The sequence below is a fragment of the Adiantum capillus-veneris genome, chromosome 9 (genome assembly GCF_014529385.1).
Source record: "Adiantum capillus-veneris isolate H3 chromosome 9, ASM1452938v2, whole genome shotgun sequence".
Classification (NCBI taxonomy): Eukaryota; Viridiplantae; Streptophyta; class Polypodiopsida; order Polypodiales; family Pteridaceae; genus Adiantum; species Adiantum capillus-veneris.
Genome location: NC_140939.1, coordinates 71,901,909 through 71,920,714, shown reverse-complemented (window position 1 = coordinate 71,920,714; position 18,806 = coordinate 71,901,909). Strand labels below are relative to the sequence as shown.

General features: G+C 40.2%; 1 pseudogene; it reads left to right on the top strand.

Annotated features, from left to right (window-relative positions):
* The first annotated feature begins 815 nt into the window (after positions 1–815).
* LOC147450666 (uncharacterized) lies at positions 816–13,629 on the top strand (annotated as a pseudogene).
* Positions 13,630–18,806: the final 5,177 nt, after the last annotated feature.

The window sequence follows — 18,806 nt, the reverse complement described above, 5'->3', positions numbered from 1 at the left end:
ACAAGTACCCGCGTGCTGGGATCAATTACAAACAATGTTGAAAGGTTTGGGGATGGTGACTGCCTCTCGTTATCGTATTTGTACACGAAGTAATGGAGCAAAGCACGCACCAGAACTTCTATACCCAAGTATAGAGGACAACTTTGTAGGAGAGGTTCTAAGGTGTGCCTGTTCAGGTGCTTCAAACTCCAAAAAGCTTAAACGTGACTGTATTACTTGCTGTGAAAAGTGCAGAGTATGCACAAAGCCAAGAAAGTCAATGCTTGCTTTTGATTATATTCCAATAGGACCTCAACTGAAGCTTCTTACAAGGAGTAGAACCTTTTGTCATGAGCTATTGAGTTTGTGGCGCCATAAAAATCAATGGTGTAAGGGAGATGCATTTTCTACGGGAAGGCATATAAAGGAATTTTGGGATGGAACAAAATTCCAAGGAGTGAAGAACTTTTGGGACCCATTGTCAACATATGAGCTGCCAGTTGTTTGCTCTACACCTGGATGTAAGAAGTCTTACACGACTTTTCCCTTTGACAAACGCTCTCAAAAACTTGAAGATGCATGGGATGCTGATCGAGCAGTGTACACTTTTATCTGCTCCGAATGCAAGGAAGAAATCGAATGTGAGAAAAGGTTGTGCAAGGTAATGATGTCTATCTTCCTCTTTTTCTTAGCAAAATATACACTGAATGTCCTTACTTACTCTGATTGTTGGTGTGCATAATCAGGGTGACCCTAGAAATATAGCTCTCTTGTTGCATTGGGACGGGTTTCAAACTTCAAGAACCACACAAAAAAGTTGTGGGGTTGTGGAGATTATGGTGCTCAATGCTGGAAAACAAAACTCTATGGATATCATGCCAGTCTTGTTTATTCCACAAAGCTGCAAAAAGACTATTAAGTCTTCCGGCAATGTCTTCGGATCATTTCTGAAACCATTAGTGGATGAGTTGGAATCACTGTATATTGATGGAGTGGATGTATTATATGAGTATCCACTAGAAAACATCTTTGATGATACGAGGGTGGAATCTAAATTCTGTAAGATACGAATTATGGTTATGATGGTTACCGGAGACCATCCGGCCCAATGCAAGATTGGCTTGTTCAAAAATGGGGGACAAGAGTTCTGCAGGAGAGATAAGCCACATGCATCACTTGCAAGAGATAGGCCTGGACTAGAAGGGAGGTATATTTACAATGAAAATCGCTTACAAGTCAGATACCCACCAGTTGCAAGAACAACAAACGAGATGGTTCATGCCATAGCTGAGGCAAAGAGGTGTTGTACTTTTGCTGAGAAGGATGAGATTTGGAAGAAAGCTGGTTTATCAGGGGAGTCAATACTTTGGAGACTCTTTGACTTATATGGATTTGACCCCTCTCTTGACTTGGTTTTTGATGTAATGCACACCTTGTCTCTAAATGTTTTCAAGAAGTATATTGCACACTTTAAGAGTCGTAGATGGTATTCCGCATGAGATGCAAACTTTAGGAATCTTGTTGGTGGACATAGCACATAGCTTTTATGGCTACAGTCGAGAACATGGAATGTCGGCTACTGACATTCAGGTTATCAAATCCTTGATGCAATCTTGGAGAATCCGAAAGGAGGAATTCTCAGGAGCAAACTCATCACCCTTGGAGCATGTAGCTGGAAGTGGGGAACTACTTGAGGATATTTTGCGGCATGGACTACATGACATATATTGGTGCTATATGTTCGAACGTTTAGTGAAAGCGTACAGTGCTATCAAAACAAATAGCATAAATGATGAAGCATCTTTTGTACAATTCTATCTGAGAATGTTTTTCACAAAAGTATTCCAAGCAATCCAACATGATAAAGATGCCCTGCTACCTTGTGATAGAGTCCTACAACAATTGCATAGTGTATTGGGTCAAACTACTGCAGCTGATTGTGCAATCGGGGCCTCCATTGAGTGCAGCACTTCACATCTTGATGGACTATTCAACGTTACTTCTATTGCAAAGGCAAGATCGTTGTGGAACGACATCTTAAAGTATGGCAAGAGAGCATCTTGTACTGATAACATTCTTATGAAGGGTATTGCAATATCAAAGAGGAGGGGTAATTATAGGGTTCCAACATCTGAGGAGGTTACCTACTTAAGACTTTGTCATATGTTTGCACATCACCAAATGAAAAGATTTCCTTAAGTTAAGGACCTAAAGCAGAGGGCTAAGCTACTAATGGAAGCCAAAGATTGATTGCATATGAAGTTAAGGACCTAAAGCAGAGGGCTAAGCTACTAATGGAAGGCAATTGTGGGAATGTACCCTTGTGGTTGGAGCATGATGACATTGTCAAAGTCCGTTTAGAAAACAATGGTACAATACAATTCAAGCATGCTGTGTAACATTTAATGGCCTAAAATCTTATTTGTAGCGGAAATTAGCATGAACATAGTGGGCATTTCATTAGAATAGATTCCTAAGGAGAATTACAAGAGTGCTTGGGTGGAGAGAGCAACAAAAAGCATAACACCTAGTTAGATAGCATCGACAATACTTTCAAAAGAGAGAGCAATTAAGCTATTGACAACAGTTGAGGACCGGATTTGCATGGAGCCGGTCCCCCCTCCAAAAGGCTTTGTATTATGGTTTCTCCCATCAAGAGAGACATTGTACAATACAATTCTTTGTGTTCCTTCAAGACTAGCTAGTGCAATGAAGATGGAAGCTTCATACACCAAGCAAAACACTTAATCAAACACAACTTGAATTATCCCCGTTCTCAGACCCAAGACCTCACACACCTTCGAAGATGGTGAGAGCTAGCAGGGTATGAGAGTAGATTGAGAGGAAAAAGAAGTATCTTACGAGAAAGAAGTACATCTCCTCACATAATCACTCATATTAGCATAGCTTAGCTTAGTAATTAGCTTGGTAGAGAAGATGAGCATGCATTGAAGCTTGGCTCTTGGTTGGATTTGCATCCACATGCCAAGAGAGTGTTGATGTAGGCTTCTATCTCACAAGCTTGGAGTAGGTGATGAGCTCTCCATTAAAGCTTGGGAGGAGATAGAGTATTTTCCCTTCACACATGGTCAAGTGTGAGAGTGTGTGTGTCAATGCCAAGCAAAAATCAGCCCCCCCTCTCTCTTGGGCGAGCCCTAGCTGCTAAGTTAGTCTGGCTTTTGCCTCATCGGACCTCCCCAGGTCAAGCCAATAGGGATTAAGCAGCATAAGTGATAGCCTTCTGACATGTGTCCCCCTTTCCCCTTTTGTGAGAGCTTTAGATAATTAAATAATTAAACTAAACTCTCATTGGACCCCTTTGCCTCCTGGCCAATAGGAATCAGGCAAGCCATGGGGCTCCTGAATGCTCATTGGACCCCTTGGGAGACTGCCCAATAGTCTTCTAGGACACTTAATTCTTATTGGTTTCTTTTATTAAATGTTTTTAAATTAATTAAACTAGATTTACTCTAGCCTAATTCTCATTGGTCCACTTCAAGGGTCTTCCAATAGGAATTGGGCACACCTTGTGGGCATCTGGCCTAGGGAGCTGACATGTGTCCCTCATTCCCTTTGTGTAAAGGGAGCCTGTGTGTGTGTGTGTGGCTTTCTCTCTCATCCCCTAGCTTTGGGGCTCGCCCCCTCCCATGTAGGGATGTAGAAAGACTTTTTGGGCACACACTAAGCATCCAATTTTCCCTAAGGTTGACCTTTGGACACAACCTTTGAATTTTGGAACCTTAGCATTTTGGAAGTCTTAATGGGCTGAACCTTAGGGTCTTTTTAGCCCATTGTTTCACATGGCTCTTTTGCAGATGGCCCCCCCTTTGGATCCCTATTTTCCCTCCTTTGGATCCCTACTGTGGCCGGTCTGCTAACTTAACCAATATTCTAGCTTTTTCTCCCTTGGCACTTCCCCACATTAAATGATCAGTTTAATATGAGAAAATCATTTAGGAGAATTAGATATTGATTATTATGACATTACCTCTCTCTTGAAATCATAGTCGTCCTCGACTATGGTGTAGAGAAGATAAAGCATATGCATGAGTCCTTTTCTTAGCGGGTAGAGGATCCCTATGTTACCCTACGACATCATTCCATTTGGTGCTTGAGAGCCTGAGGCTGCCGCAAGCATGTCTGCACATTAGTCCTATCAGTCTTCCATAGTAGAGTGACAAGCTCTACTTGGTGTTCGGGAGACGTCGTCTCCGCAAACTTGATTTAAGCATGCATACTACTTCATTTTTGTGCACAAATAAAGAAAAAGAGAGTCTTATAAGACAAAAAAAATTTTGTTCATTTTTATCATTTTGTACATTTGCTTACTCTTGGGAAACATTGTAAGCATTGACAAGGTTTAGGTTATCCTTTAATTGTATGCCTTGCATCCATCTAGCATCTTCAAAAGGATAATTCTTAAACTTAATAAGATATCGTCGGATAGTCTTACCGCCTCTTAATACCTTGTCTTCATGTCGGAGAATGGACTCGGGCTGCAGCACCTCCTCGTGGTCCTTGATCTCCGGTGGGTCTTCAATAGTTGGTTCTTGAGGTGGCTCTCCTTTGTAAGGCTTCAAGAGGCTCACATGAAAAGCATTGTGTATGAGCCAATGATCGGGCAACTTAAGTTGATAGGCCATCTCAATGATTGGCCTAAGAATCTGGAAGGGACCATAGTACCTTTTTGCTAGTTTAGCATAGTACTTTTGGTGGCCCGTAGGATTCTTGCCCGTCGTGTGCCTTAATCGAGCCTTGGGAAACTTTAACAAGACCCAATCGTTTTCTTTAAAGGCTTGGGCTCTTCTGTGCTTGTCAGCAGCAGCCTTTTGCCTTTGCTGTGAGATAGAGATAGCATCCTTAATCTTTTGGAAAGATTCTTGTAGGTCTCGGCTATACTCATCTGCAGCGAAGATCTTCCGATGTACCTTAAGTAGCAAGGGACTTTTTGATCTTCCCTCAATTACCTCGAAAGGTGCTTTTCCTGTAGAAGTATGTACAGTGTTATTGTAAGCATACTCTACTAAGGGTAAGTACTTCTCCCATTGGGATCTTTGATCTACTTCCGTTACATAGGCTTTTAGTATATCGAGAATAGTTAGGTTAGCTATTTCACTTTGGCCATCAGTTTGTGGATGATAGGCCGAAGAGAAGTTTAGCCTTGTTCCTAAATTCTCAAAGAGACCCTTCCAGAAATTACTGGTCATTCTAGGATCTCTATCCGACACTATGGACATTGGCAAGCCATGGTACTTGAAAATTTGTGAAATGAAGAGGGTTGCCATTTGATGGGCTTTGATAGTCTTTTTGACAGGTATAAAATGAGCTTGTTTACTGAACCTGTCTACTATCGTCCATATTCCCGTATTCCCATGGATAGACTTAGGCAATCCAAAGATAAAATCCATGGATATGCTCTCCCACGGTGAATTAGGGATTGGCAAGGGTTGAAGCAATCCAAGTTGCTTCCCTCTATCAAATTTTGTCTTTTGACATACCACACATTTGGAAACATACTCATGTATGTTCACTTTCATGGTAGGCCAATAGAAATATGTTTCAATTCCCTTTAGGGTAGACTGAATCCCTCTATGCCCCGCATATGGGGGAGCATGAGATTCATACATTACTTTCTCACGTAGTGAGTTAGTAACGCATAGTCTATTGCCATAGAGAAGATAACCATCTTGTAAAGTAAATGGTTCTTCTTTCTTCCCTAATGCAAGGGCTGAAATCACATCTCTAAAATCGGGATCAATAGCATACTCATCTATCATTGAAGATAGATCATTGTGAGTTGCTATGGAAACCGCATTCACTCTCGGTCGTCTTGAGAGTGCATCGGCTACTTGATTATGCTTGCCAGCAATGTGAGCAATATGAAAATGAAATTGCGAAAGGAAATTTGCCCACCTCATTTGTTTGTCGGAGAGCTTGGTCTGCGTCATGAAGTACTTAAGACTTTGGTGATCCGTTCGCAGAATGAAAGGAGTCCCCAATAAATAGTGCTTCCATGAGTCTAAGGCATGTAGAACTGCAAGGAGTTCTTTTTCGTATATGCCTAGAGCTTGCTCAACAGGGTCGAGCCTTCGACTCTCATAGCCTATGGCGTGCCCTTCTTGGAGCAAAACAGCCCCAAGGCAATCACCACAAGCATCACATTGGACCTCAAATGGTTTTGAGAGATCCGGTAGTGTAAGCACAGGTTGAGAGATAAGCTTTTCTTTAAGCTTTTCGAAAGCATTGTTCTCCTTAGCAGACCACGTATACCTAACATTTTTCTTTGTTAGGTCATGTAATGGTCCCGCAATTTGTGAGAACTTTTCTATGAAGCGTCTATAGTATGCACACATACCTATAAAGCTTCTTAATTCATGAAGATTCCTTGGTTTAGGCCATCCTTTTATTACCTCTAACTTGGATGGATCCATTTGGATTCCATCTTGAGAGATAATGTGACCTAAATATTGAATCTCTTGCAAGAAAAATTCACTTTTCTTTCGATTAACATAAAGTTTATTCTCTCTTAAAACTTGAAATATTACCTGGAGGTGTTGCTTGTGTTCCTCTAATGAATTAGAGTAGATGATAATATCATCAAAGAACACTCCAGTGAAGGTTCGATGAGGTCTGAACAGCTTCTCCATCAAGCGGTTAAATGTGGCTGGTGCATTAGTCAAGCCAAAAGGCATGACAATGTATTCGTAAAGACCAAATGTAGTACAAAATGCGGTCTTTACAATGTCTTGATCAACTATCCTTATTTGATGATAGCCACTTTTTAGGTCAATCCTACTGAAGTAGGTCGATCCTTGTAGCTTATCAAATAGGTCTTCTACCCGTGGAACGGGAAACCTATTCTTGATAGTGATCCTATTTAGTGCTCTATAGTCGACACACATACGATATGTGCCGTCTTTCTTTTGCACTAATAGCACAGGTGAGCAAAATGGAGATGAGCTAGGCCTAACCATGCCTTTCTCAACTAACTCATGCACTTGCCGCATAATCTCCTCTTGTTGAGCTTGAGAAACTCTATAAGGAGGTTTGTTAGGCGGTGAACTTCCTGGAAGAAGTTCAATTGCATGGTCGTCATTACCTCGTTTAGGAGGTAGCTCACAAGGGATGTCGTCAATAAAGACATCTTGAAACCCCTTGAGAAAATTGGATAACTCTAATTCCTTTTGGTTGCTTTTATTTTCTTTTGCTAAAGCATTAGGTTCATTTTGAGAATCTTTAACAAAAATCATGTACACGGAAATAGAGCTCTTTATTGACTTGTTGAAAGCTGGTGTATGTTCAATGGGAATGGTGTTACCCATCTCCCTAGCATCTATATACATGTCCTTTTCCCTGAACTTAAAGGAGATTCTCCTTTCAGGAAATTTAACATGGGCAGCCAGACGGTCAAACCATGGTGCCCCTAGGATTACATCCTCATGCTTGAGAGGAGAGATAAAGAAGTCCTCTTTGTCCACATAGCCTTGAACATGAAGCCTCAATTTCCCGATTAAGGGAGTGACTGAAGCTTCTTGCCCCTTGAAGGCACTGTCTGCGGGTAGGATATCTCCCATCTCGTAGGATTGTATGCCTAGCTTGGTGGCTAACTCCATAGATATGAAATTGTGAGTAGAACCAGGGTCAAAGAGAATAAAAACATCATGTTCTCTTACCTTTCCCCAAGCATGGCATAGAGGAGATCCTTTGTGGTGAGTTTGATGAATCTCCTCCTCTTGGATTTCAACCAAAGAAGCTCTAGGAGGATCTTGGCGGTTGTTCTTTTGGGGACAAGCGCGGTACGCATGCCCTTGTTCGCCGCACTTGAAACACCGGTTATCTTTACGATAACGCTCAAGCTCTTCAGGAGAGAGTTTATTCTTTCCTTTGTAAACTCCCTTCTCTTTAGCTTTGTTGGGATTGCCCTTAGGAGACTTTTGGACGTTGTCCTTCCCCTTAGGCTCATTGGAACCCTTGTTTTCCGGGGGCTTATTATTTCTTTTACCCCCTGTTTGGAAATTGATTCGCGAGGCCACCATAGTATGGTGTATTACCGCCGATATGGTACGTGGCCTTTGGGAGTTGACATACTCCGCCATTTCTTCGGTTAAGCCCGCACAAAATTGTTGCTTTTGCTCTCCAAAATCCAACTTTTTGAAGAATGTGGCTTTGAGTTGTAGGTCCCAAAACTTGTCTACATATTTGTGGATGGATTCATTGGGAGAGAGCTTTAAGCTTCGCCATTCGGTGAGTACTTTGTCTTTGGCATCGGTGGCCAAAAACTGCTTCATAATGGAAGCTCTTAAAGCCTTCCATGTTCGTGGAGCTTCACCGTTGGCTCGTAGGCTAGACCACCATTGTCTGGCGGACATTTGAAAGTGCATAGCTACATGGCGTAGCTTAGAGGACTCCGTGAAGCCCTCATCTCCACACGCCGCATCGAATTGCTGGATAAAGGCCAAAACTTTGTCTGTAGCACCGAAGGTGCCATCATAGGTAAGGAAAGAGATGCTCTTCCCTCCCTCTTTGAATTTCTTCAGCTTGGACGACCTCTTCCATGCGGCATAGGATTTCCTATGGCCTCTTCTTTTTGATGGTTCAAAAGTTGCACCATCACTTTCTTCAGAAGATGAAGAATTTGAAGAAGGTGGAGAAGAGGGTGACCTCTTTCCCGCCTTTTTCTTGTCTTGATCTTTGTCGTCTTCACCATAGCTTTCATAAGAGGAAGAGGATGAAGAAGATGGAGAAGAGGGTGTCCTCTTTCTCGCCTTTTTCTTCTCTTGCTTTTTATCATCCCTCTTTGAATTATGGCGTGGAGAAGAGTGTGATGGTCTTCTCCGCTTTGGTGGTGATGGAGAGCGTTTAGCCCGCCGTCTTCGTGGAGCCATCTCCGCCGAGGTGGCGGGAGACTCGCTTCTTTCTCGTTCCTTCGGTGGAGGCTCTTGAGTTCTCCTTTGGGAAGGAGATGCATCATCAAGAAGTAAGTTCTTGAGCCCTTCATATGGATTCTCTTCTTCTTCCCAAATCGGAGAGAGACCTCTTTTGGTAGTCTCACAAGGAGGCTTCCTAGGTATTCTCTCGTCATGGTGATGAGCTTGGAGAATCCCGTGAGCACGGAGCTGCCGTTGCACTTCACTTTGGAGAGATGGATTGCCCATGGCTTGTTGAAGCCTAGAAACAAGATAATTAACAAGCATTGAAGCATCATTAGTAGCTTGCTCATGAGCAAAATCAAAGTTATCAACATTAATTTCACTCTCTTTAATATTGTCAGCCATTCTAACAACTTTTAGGTGTAAACTTTTTAGGTGTACTTTGGCACTTCAAGCCCTAGTTGCTACTCCTCTTTACCCCTTTAGAAAAAGCACTCAAGCTACTGTACCCGCGGCTCGAATACCATTAATTGCAAGGAATAGAAGAGAGGGTCTTTCGACACCTAAATAGCACCGGCTCCTGTCAAGCTTCTAATACCTCAATAGTGGTTAAGCCGTAGGCAAGCCCCGTAGGACTCCACTATTAAGACCATAGCTCTCGACGGTGATGCCCCGTTAACTGCACAAAGGTAGGCGCACTGCAATGCTGAAAAATCCCTATTCTACTTACTCACCGGCAATTAATAATACCAACCATTTGTAGCTAGCTTGAGGACCTCCCTTCTTGAGCAAGAAAAGAGAAACCTTGAGCTCTGATACCAATGTAACATTTAATGGCCTAAAATCTTATTTGTAGCGGAAATTAGCATGAACATAGTGGGCATTTCATTAGAATAGATTCCTAAGGAGAATTACAAGAGTGCTTGGGTGGAGAGAGCAACAAAAAGCATAACACCTAGTTAGATAGCATCGACAATACTTTCAAAAGAGAGAGCAATTAAGCTATTGACAACAGTTGAGGACCGGATTTGCATGGAGCCGGTCCCCCCTCCAAAAGGCTTTGTATTATGGTTTCTCCCATCAAGAGAGACATTGTACAATACAATTCTTTGTGTTCCTTCAAGACTAGCTAGTGCAATGAAGATGGAAGCTTCATACACCAAGCAAAACACTTAATCAAACACAACTTGAATTATCCCCATTCTCAGACCCAAGACCTCACACACCTTCGAAGATGGTGAGAGCTAGCAGGGTATGAGAGTAGATTGAGAGGAAAAAGAAGTATCTTACGAGAAAGAAGTACATCTCCTCACATAATCACTCATATTAGCATAGCTTAGCTTAGTAATTAGCTTGGTAGAGAAGATGAGCATGCATTGAAGCTTGGCTCTTGGTTGGATTTGCATCCACATGCCAAGAGAGTGTTGATGTAGGCTTCTATCTCACAAGCTTGGAGTAGGTGATGAGCTCTCCATTAAAGCTTGGGAGGAGATAGAGTATTTTCCCTTCACACATGGTCAAGTGTGAGAGTGTGTGTGTCAATGCCAAGCAAAAATCAGCCCCCCCTCTCTCTTGGGCGAGCCCTAGCTGCTAAGTTAGTCTGGCTTTTGCCTCATCGGACCTCCCCAGGTCAAGCCAATAGGGATTAAGCAGCATAAGTGATAGCCTTCTGACATGTGTCCCCCTTTCCCCTTTTGTGAGAGCTTTAGATAATTAAATAATTAAACTAAACTCTCATTGGACCCCTTTGCCTCCTGGCCAATAGGAATCAGGCAAGCCATGGGGCTCCTGAATGCTCATTGGACCCCTTGGGAGACTGCCCAATAGTCTTCTAGGACACTTAATTCTTATTGGTTTCTTTTATTAAATGTTTTTAAATTAATTAAACTAGATTTACTCTAGCCTAATTCTCATTGGTCCACTTCAAGGGTCTTCCAATAGGAATTGGGCACACCTTGTGGGCATCTGGCCTAGGGAGCTGACATGTGTCCCTCATTCCCTTTGTGTAAAGGGAGCCTGTGTGTGTGTGTGTGGCTTTCTCTCTCATCCCCTAGCTTTGGGGCTCGCCCCCTCCCATGTAGGGATGTAGAAAGACTTTTTGGGCACACACTAAGCATCCAATTTTCCCTAAGGTTGACCTTTGGACACAACCTTTGAATTTTGGAACCTTAGCATTTTGGAAGTCTTAATGGGCTGAACCTTAGGGTCTTTTTAGCCCATTGTTTCACATGGCTCTTTTGCAGATGGCCCCCCCTTTGGATCCCTATTTTCCCTCCTTTGGATCCCTACTGTGGCCGGTCTGCTAACTTAACCAATATTCTAGCTTTTTCTCCCTTGGCACTTCCCCACATTAAATGATCAGTTTAATATGAGAAAATCATTTAGGAGAATTAGATATTGATTATTATGACATGCTGTTGTAAGATGTGTACAATGTGACAGCAAAATCACAAAGCTTGTTATTTTGAAATCTGATGCAAGTGATCCTCATATATGGAAAGTTCATGAGGAGGAAAACACATGGAGAGATTGGGATTCTTGTGTTCTTTTAATCAAAGATTGGATTGTACTAAAACGTAAAAAAGTTAGAAATCTTGGAGAAAGTGATCGATGGATCCCTATTTTATGGAGATGTCCATAAGTCAAGGACATGAGAAAAAGACATTCATAAAGTACTTGATCACATAAGGCTTTTGCTATTAGAGAATTAAATGATTTTGTGGTTTGAATTTTATTATATGGTTGAGCATTGTTCTCTCTATGATTTATTTTCATCTTAACTTTTTGTATTGTTCGAGTTATATCTCAAGTGGCACAAATTGAAACTTTTTGGAGTCTATCTTATCTGCATATGTCGACTACTCTTGTAGGGATCGCATGGATCTTCCACAGTCAATTTTTCAGCAACTAGTTTCACTTCCTCATGAGGAGACTGTGAAACTACTCGACGCTTGGAGGGAACATCACTCTTTGGGTAACAAAAGGGTTGTTGGTAACTCAACTAGTTCTCTTCCATATGATCCGATCATATATGATCAAGTCTTTAGAGCTCCTCCTCCTAAACATAGAGAGCACAATAAGTTGTATGGTAGAGAATTTCTTAAAAAAGAGGATCATGGTCAGTATAGACTGTTGTGTGCAAATTATGGGATGGTGCAAGGGTGGTTTGCAAAGGTAGGGCCAATTGCAGATTTGAGACATAATAGCAAGGGTAAAGATATGGTTTTGAGTATCATCCGAGAGAAGATGGGTGAGCTAAAGCCAGTGAAAGTATATGGTGTGGAATATTTGTGGAAAGAGTTCGACATTTACAATTGGTGTATAAAGTCATTGGCGTCCAAAAGAAAGTGGACCAAACAAAAGGCTTGCAAAGGCGCTATAATGGTATAAGTTTTTGTATTATCTTTTTATTTTGCTTTCAAATCATATGCTATGTAGATGTTTATCGTATTCTTGAGTTATGTTACATTTTTAAGGATACTCATGATGTTCAAGAGCTTGACAATGATGGTGTAGAGAAAGAGACAGAATTGTCATCAAAGGTAATAGTATAGAATGATTTTTAAGAGTTTTGATATTAAGTTTCTTATTGAGTAATTTTTATTAGGACGAGGATGCTTCCAAGCAAAGTTATGATGAGAACTTTGTAGATGTGGTAGAGGGCGATAAAGACATCTCAGAATCCACACTGGTAATTGATATATACTATTCTTTATACAAGTGTAATGCCGATCTTTTAAGATTTTTTAAAGTTTTGTGTATGTCTTATGTACTCAGAAAGAACCTGATGTATACATTCCAGAAATATCTTGGGACAATGATGAAAATCATATGGCTTCATATGAGGTATATGAAGATCATTCTACTTCTTTTGCTCTCTCTCATTTCATATCTACATGATGATTTATTTATGTGAAAATGTTGGCTTAGGAGTATCAAAATTTTATGAAAGAAAATATCTTTTCTAGTGCACTAGGAGATGTGGATTCAATGTCTTTGTCTGCTGGTGATAAGTCTCATGAAACTTCAATCGAGAAGCCGGTGAGATTTTTTTCATGTTTTTTTCCCATTGTGTAACATTTTTAGAGATGTAAAAAATATCAAGTTGTGTTTTTTGTGTTGGTAGATATCGGATAAGTTAAATAAAGTTGAAAAAATTGCATCTAAAGGGTGCGATGAAGAGCATTCTAGAAAGAGTACTCGAAAACGGAAGGTATTCAAATTATACTATTAAACTAATGCTAATTGTAAACTTGTTAAATAAATGTCATTAAAGTAAGCTTGGGTTATGTCTTAGGCTACAACTAAGCTTGCTGAACTCCTTCAAAAAAAAAAAGAAGGGTCAAAAGCTAAGAGGATTCAAAAGTCAAAGGTAGCTGTTTTGTTTTTTGTTGATGGCTCTAAACACTTATACTATGGTAATAAATCTAAAGTAATGTGTCTTGTCTCTCTTTTTAGGATGTTGAGAAAGATGTTTTTGTTTCTAATGAGAAGGCTACCTTGGAAGTGCAGGTTTGTTTTCAATCTTACAAATATATCTTATGCTTACTCTCGAAAAGATTGCAACCATATTCTCTAATTTAACTCTTTATTGTGTAGGCACGCAAACTCACTAGAGAAGATCAAGAAACCATTCTGATGAAATGGTTTGGGGTTAGAAAAGTGGAAGAAGTGTATCCATTTGTGAAGCCTACTTACATGGCTTTAAAAAAAACGAACTCCTTTTTTTGTAGAAAAACGTGTGAAACTAGCTCTTCTACTATGTGTGAAGATTTGGTAGCTTGGCTTTTATTAGAAGGCATGATGATTGTAAGACTTGAAAAGATTGGCTCTCTTTCTTTGAAGGATGTAGAAGTAGCTAATGATAAAGACTAATGGTTGTATGATGGACTTTGTAAGAATTTTTGAGAGACATCTATATGAAAGTGATCATTTTTAGTTTTCTATTTAATCTTTATCTCTTTTAGTCAAAAAGTATGTGCTATTTTGTATATGTTATGTTAAATTGATTATTTATGTGGATTATTATAATACAACTACATAGATAGCATTGTGTGGTTACAACTATGTAGATGAAAGAAGAATTTCTTACTGTATGGTTAGTTAAAACTCCCATATAGCTATAATATTATGGCTACAGCCATATAGGAGAATCCGAGTCAAACTAGTAAGAAATATTGCTATATGGTTACTTAAAACTCCCATATAGCTATAATATTATGCTTACAACCATATAGGAGTATTCTCATTATTACTAGTTTGCACTCTTACTAGATATGTGTATTCAATATAGTAAGTTGCCTAGTAATTATATTTTTTTTGCTATATAGAAATGCGTCCAAAGTTCCTTGTGACTCTATGTGTGCGTATATGTGTGTCCTATGCTGCTCACGAGCCTCGCCATCAAATATATCTCTCTCTCTCTCTCTCTTGTGCTAAAGCACAGCTACAAGGCAAGGTGGCTTGTCTCTGCGGGCTCAATGCACAGGAAGAAAAAAACTATTTCTCTCTCCTCGCAATGCCTCCATAAGACCATCACACAGTCATGATCAAGATGGCGCATCTCTCTCTCTCTGCACTCCACATTCCAGCTCGTAGCTTGCAATGCCTGCCATGTCTCTCTCTCTCTCCACGTGTCGGCTTTTCGCCTTAAACTTTTGGGAGCATCTTCATAGATTCTAATTAATGTGTCCTGCTGCGAGATTAGGAACAAATACTTGGTCAAAGAGCTTACGATCTCTAAAAGCTGCATTGAGCTTCAATCAGTTGTTTTGTAAGGGAAGCATTTTATTCATATTCTTTTTACACCTTAGTGACAGAAAAAGGGGTATCAATCAAAGGGAACATACAGAGGCAAACAAGCACCCTTGCTAATGCTGCATCCTCTCCATAGTAGTACTATTATGAATTTTTGAAGAAGAAAAAACAAAACATTTTCATTGTCGATTTTGAGGTTTTGATATAAAGTTTGCTCCCACGGAGTGCCTACCATTTTTCCAAAGCTAAGATACCCAATCTTTCAAGGATAGGACCATATTTGAAGGGGTAGGGAATGGTCATTAATAACCATTCTCCATAATATTGACGACCACATGGTGATTGGCGGTCCTGCCAAGAGCCATGGTGGAATTGATATTATGGGAATGATCATTAAAAGACCATTTCCAGCCATCAAGAGTTGGGAGGAGCGGGTTGTTCAGAGCCCAAATGTGGCAAGAATTGACGTGCACTGGGGATAATGAGAGTGCAAGATCTGTGCATTGCAATTGCTGAGGTGGAAATACCTCTATCACATTCCAATTGTTGACTTGCCAATACCTCATTGGGGGGATTCCGCATGCTGACTTGTCCAACGTTTGGCATTTGCAAGCATGAATTATGCTCAAGAAAGTAGAATGGATTGAGGACTCCCATCTCAGCCCTCTGACTTGCGACCTTGATGGATGGAAGTGGCCTCTTTGATTGTAAATAACATTGCTACAAAGACATTTTAAGCTAAGAAGGAACGTTTGCAAGTTTTATGAAAGGTAAAGCAAATCGTAATGAGAGAGAGAGAGAGAGAGAGAGAGAGAGAGAGAGAGAGAGAGAGAGAGAGAGAGAGAGAGAGAGAGAGAGTAATACGTACGATGAGAGAGTGCGTAAATGTTAAGGAGGGTGAGAGAAAATGAGAGAAGAGTATCAAGAGAGAGAATGAGGAAAAGTAGAAATAGAAAGAGGTATTTCATTCAATGAAGGCCAATCACTCAAAAAGAGACACTACACAAGAGATAGACATCTATCTAACTTCACTTTATCTCAAAGAGCTTGAGGAATTGTCTACCTCTCAATGCTTCTAGAGTACATCGTGCTAAATTAAAAACCTCTCATTCGGCACCTGCATGCATCATTGTCCTCTTAGCCTCAAGGATGTGTTGTAGCTTCTAGCAAAGAGGTGGAGTTGGATGGTCTCTCAAACACCGTTTTGATGAAGGAAAACCTTAATTCACTCCCTCACAAGCTCATATATAAGGTAATGGAGAGGCGGAACTACACTACACATTCATAGAGCAACCATGAAGTGAATACCCAGACCAGAAGGAAAAAATTGTACCTTTTTTCTAGCCATAAGAAGAATCCCTTTTTTTTCTACCCATGGCTAACATTCATTGCCTTTCGATTTTGGATCACTTTCCATGCAATTTCTATTTTTGGTAGTTTTTCTATACCAACCTTCGTAGACAAGGTAAGTGTGCCACCATAAAATGTTTGGAATATTCACATTATCAAATGAAGTAAGGCATGTTATAAAGTGGAGAAAACACACAACAATGCCACATGCAAGGGCACGACTCCCTAAATAGGTATATACATGACAACAACCGTAGTAGCCGCTTTAGTATATATCACAATACATACCGAGCTTCCTCTTGAGCTTCATCAATAACCTGCTGTCATTTAATCTTTCTTTGCTTTGCTACATGCATTTTCTCTAGCAAATCATTGGTTAGTGGAAAATGGTACTTCTTTAAGAGGCATCCACTAATCCAGTTAGCCATTGGTTCACCATCTAGAGTGGACAACTTAATTGCTCCATTTGGAGATACGTCTCTAATGATAAATGGTGCATTTTCCTTTTCTTTAACTTGGAAATGTGTTGCTTAAGGGAATAAACTAAGACTATGTCCCCTTTTTTGAAGATTTTTTGTGACTAGATGTGAATCAAAAAATTGTTTTTGTTTCCATTTTTGTGCATAGATGTGAGCTACAGTTGTTAGCTTTTGTTCATCAAGCTTTTCTAAATCTTCAAGCCTCTCTGACAATTCATGTCCGGTCCACTCAAGATCTTTAGCTACCCTCATTGTCCATATTAGGAGGTGAATTGTCTAACCAGACTTCCTCTATAGGAGCTGACTTCAAAGTTATGCTCCCATCATTAATCTCTCCTACTTTTTCCCATAAATGTCATGGCCAGTCTTCATCCACGAGTGGAATTCCATCTAAAGCATCTTCACTTTCAGGCACTATGAGTTCTGGCTCTTTCCTCTCAAGGTCGGGTTCTACTACCACTTTGGATTTCTCTTTATTGGTTTCTATCACAAGCTCCTCGGGTTTTGCTATACTCTCAAGCTTGGGTTTTTATTTTTCTAGTATTTCTTGAGTAATTCTTACCAAATTTTAATAAGCTTCAAGCTTAGCTGCTTCCATATCTGAAGAAGGGTAGTTATTCCATTTGTTTTCCATGTTTTGTCCTACTTTAAGTCCCGCTTGGAAAGCTTCCAAGGCTACATAGATTGGCTCAAAATTTTTGTCTATCAAAATTGATCCTCCAAATTTCATTGTGGTTTCCTTGATTTCACTCCCAGTTTCTTTCACTTTTTTTTGAAATAGTTTCTTGGCTTTTTCCTCAATTTGTCCCTTTGTTTCTGTTTTCTCATCTTATACCTTTGACTTCTTCTTTTCTTGGTCTTTTGAGAGGAATTTCTAGTATTCTCTGATTCATCAGAGGAGTTATGTTTCTTTTTCTTAGCCTAGGCTCTAGTGATCACCTTGATTGGAACAATAGGTTCACTTTCGGAAGAGCTACTAGGTATCACTTGGACTACATTCACCACTGCTTTTCCTTTAATGTTTAACAGATTTTTTGGACAGTCTTCAGGGAAGTGTCCTCCTTTTTTGCAACATTGTGTTCAAAAAGCTTCAACCGGCTTAATGTTCTTGTCATGTTCTGGGAATTCATTTTCCAATGATCATCTACACCACAATTGTGGTAGTTTTTACTCCTTGGCTTAATCATGGCTCTTTACATTGGAGGTCTAACACCTTGATTAGCTACATAGTACATCGGTGTAAGCTCTGGTGTAGCATAAGTCACAGATTCTTCCATTGAAGGTGGATGTGAATTATACCACTCCCCTTATACCATTAATGTAGATGGGCTAGGCTCAACATAAGCTGTAACATACACCTAGTGCTTGTTCATCTATGACTCCTTCTGATTGTATGTACTTTACAGTCATTGCATTATGTCCAAGATATGGAGGTTGGTGACCCAATACTGGTTGTGGTCTTCCCATACCCATCGGTGGTCTTTGTGCTGGGACCATATTAGGATGATATCTATACATGGGTTGTCCTTGTGGCCTCATAAGCACACATTGAACATTTCCATCATACTTTGGTCGGTAATAGCACTCATTGGTCTCATGGTTGTTCCATTACCCTCAGTAGCACACCGTTTTTGCGGCCTAATTGGTTGTCCCTGTTGAGGTATCCCTTGCCCTGGTCCTCTCATAGGTGCGTTTTGCATATTATTCATCATTTCATTCATCCTCTTGAGCATGTATTCTATGGCTGTAAGTGGTGCTGTAGTAGCTATTCCCACTTGTATTGGTTTTGTGCATGTTGTTTTCTCTCTCTGAGTATCCTTAGGGACATCTTCTTTATTGAAAATATCTCAATTGTATCCCAAGTCAATAGCATCTAATACACACTCTTCTAGGGACATACACTTCTTGCTATACAATATAGTATGAAGTTCTTTGTTTAGCAATCCCTCTAGAAATAATGACACTAATCTTTCTTCTACTAGTATTTTTTATTTTGGGCATCTTACAATGTATTGTTTCATCCTAGTTGCACAATCCCTAACAGACTCACCTTGTTTCTGTTTGAAGCTATAGATGTGAGCTACTGTATTATGCTTGATCCCAATTTTGGAACATGCAACTACAAATCCTTGAGTTAATGTATTCAAATCCAGGATTGACCTTGGTGGGATGTTTTGGAACCATGTCAAAGATTTCCCTTCTAGAGTTATTCCAAATCCCTCAAATTGAGTATGAAAATCAAATATGTGTTCAAATCTTAGCACTTGCTTGATTCTAGCTAAGTGGTCATATGGATCCCCAGATCCATTTGTATTTTTTGATCCATTTTTGAAAATTAGCTGGTCTGACACGTTTGTTTGGTTCAGCTCCA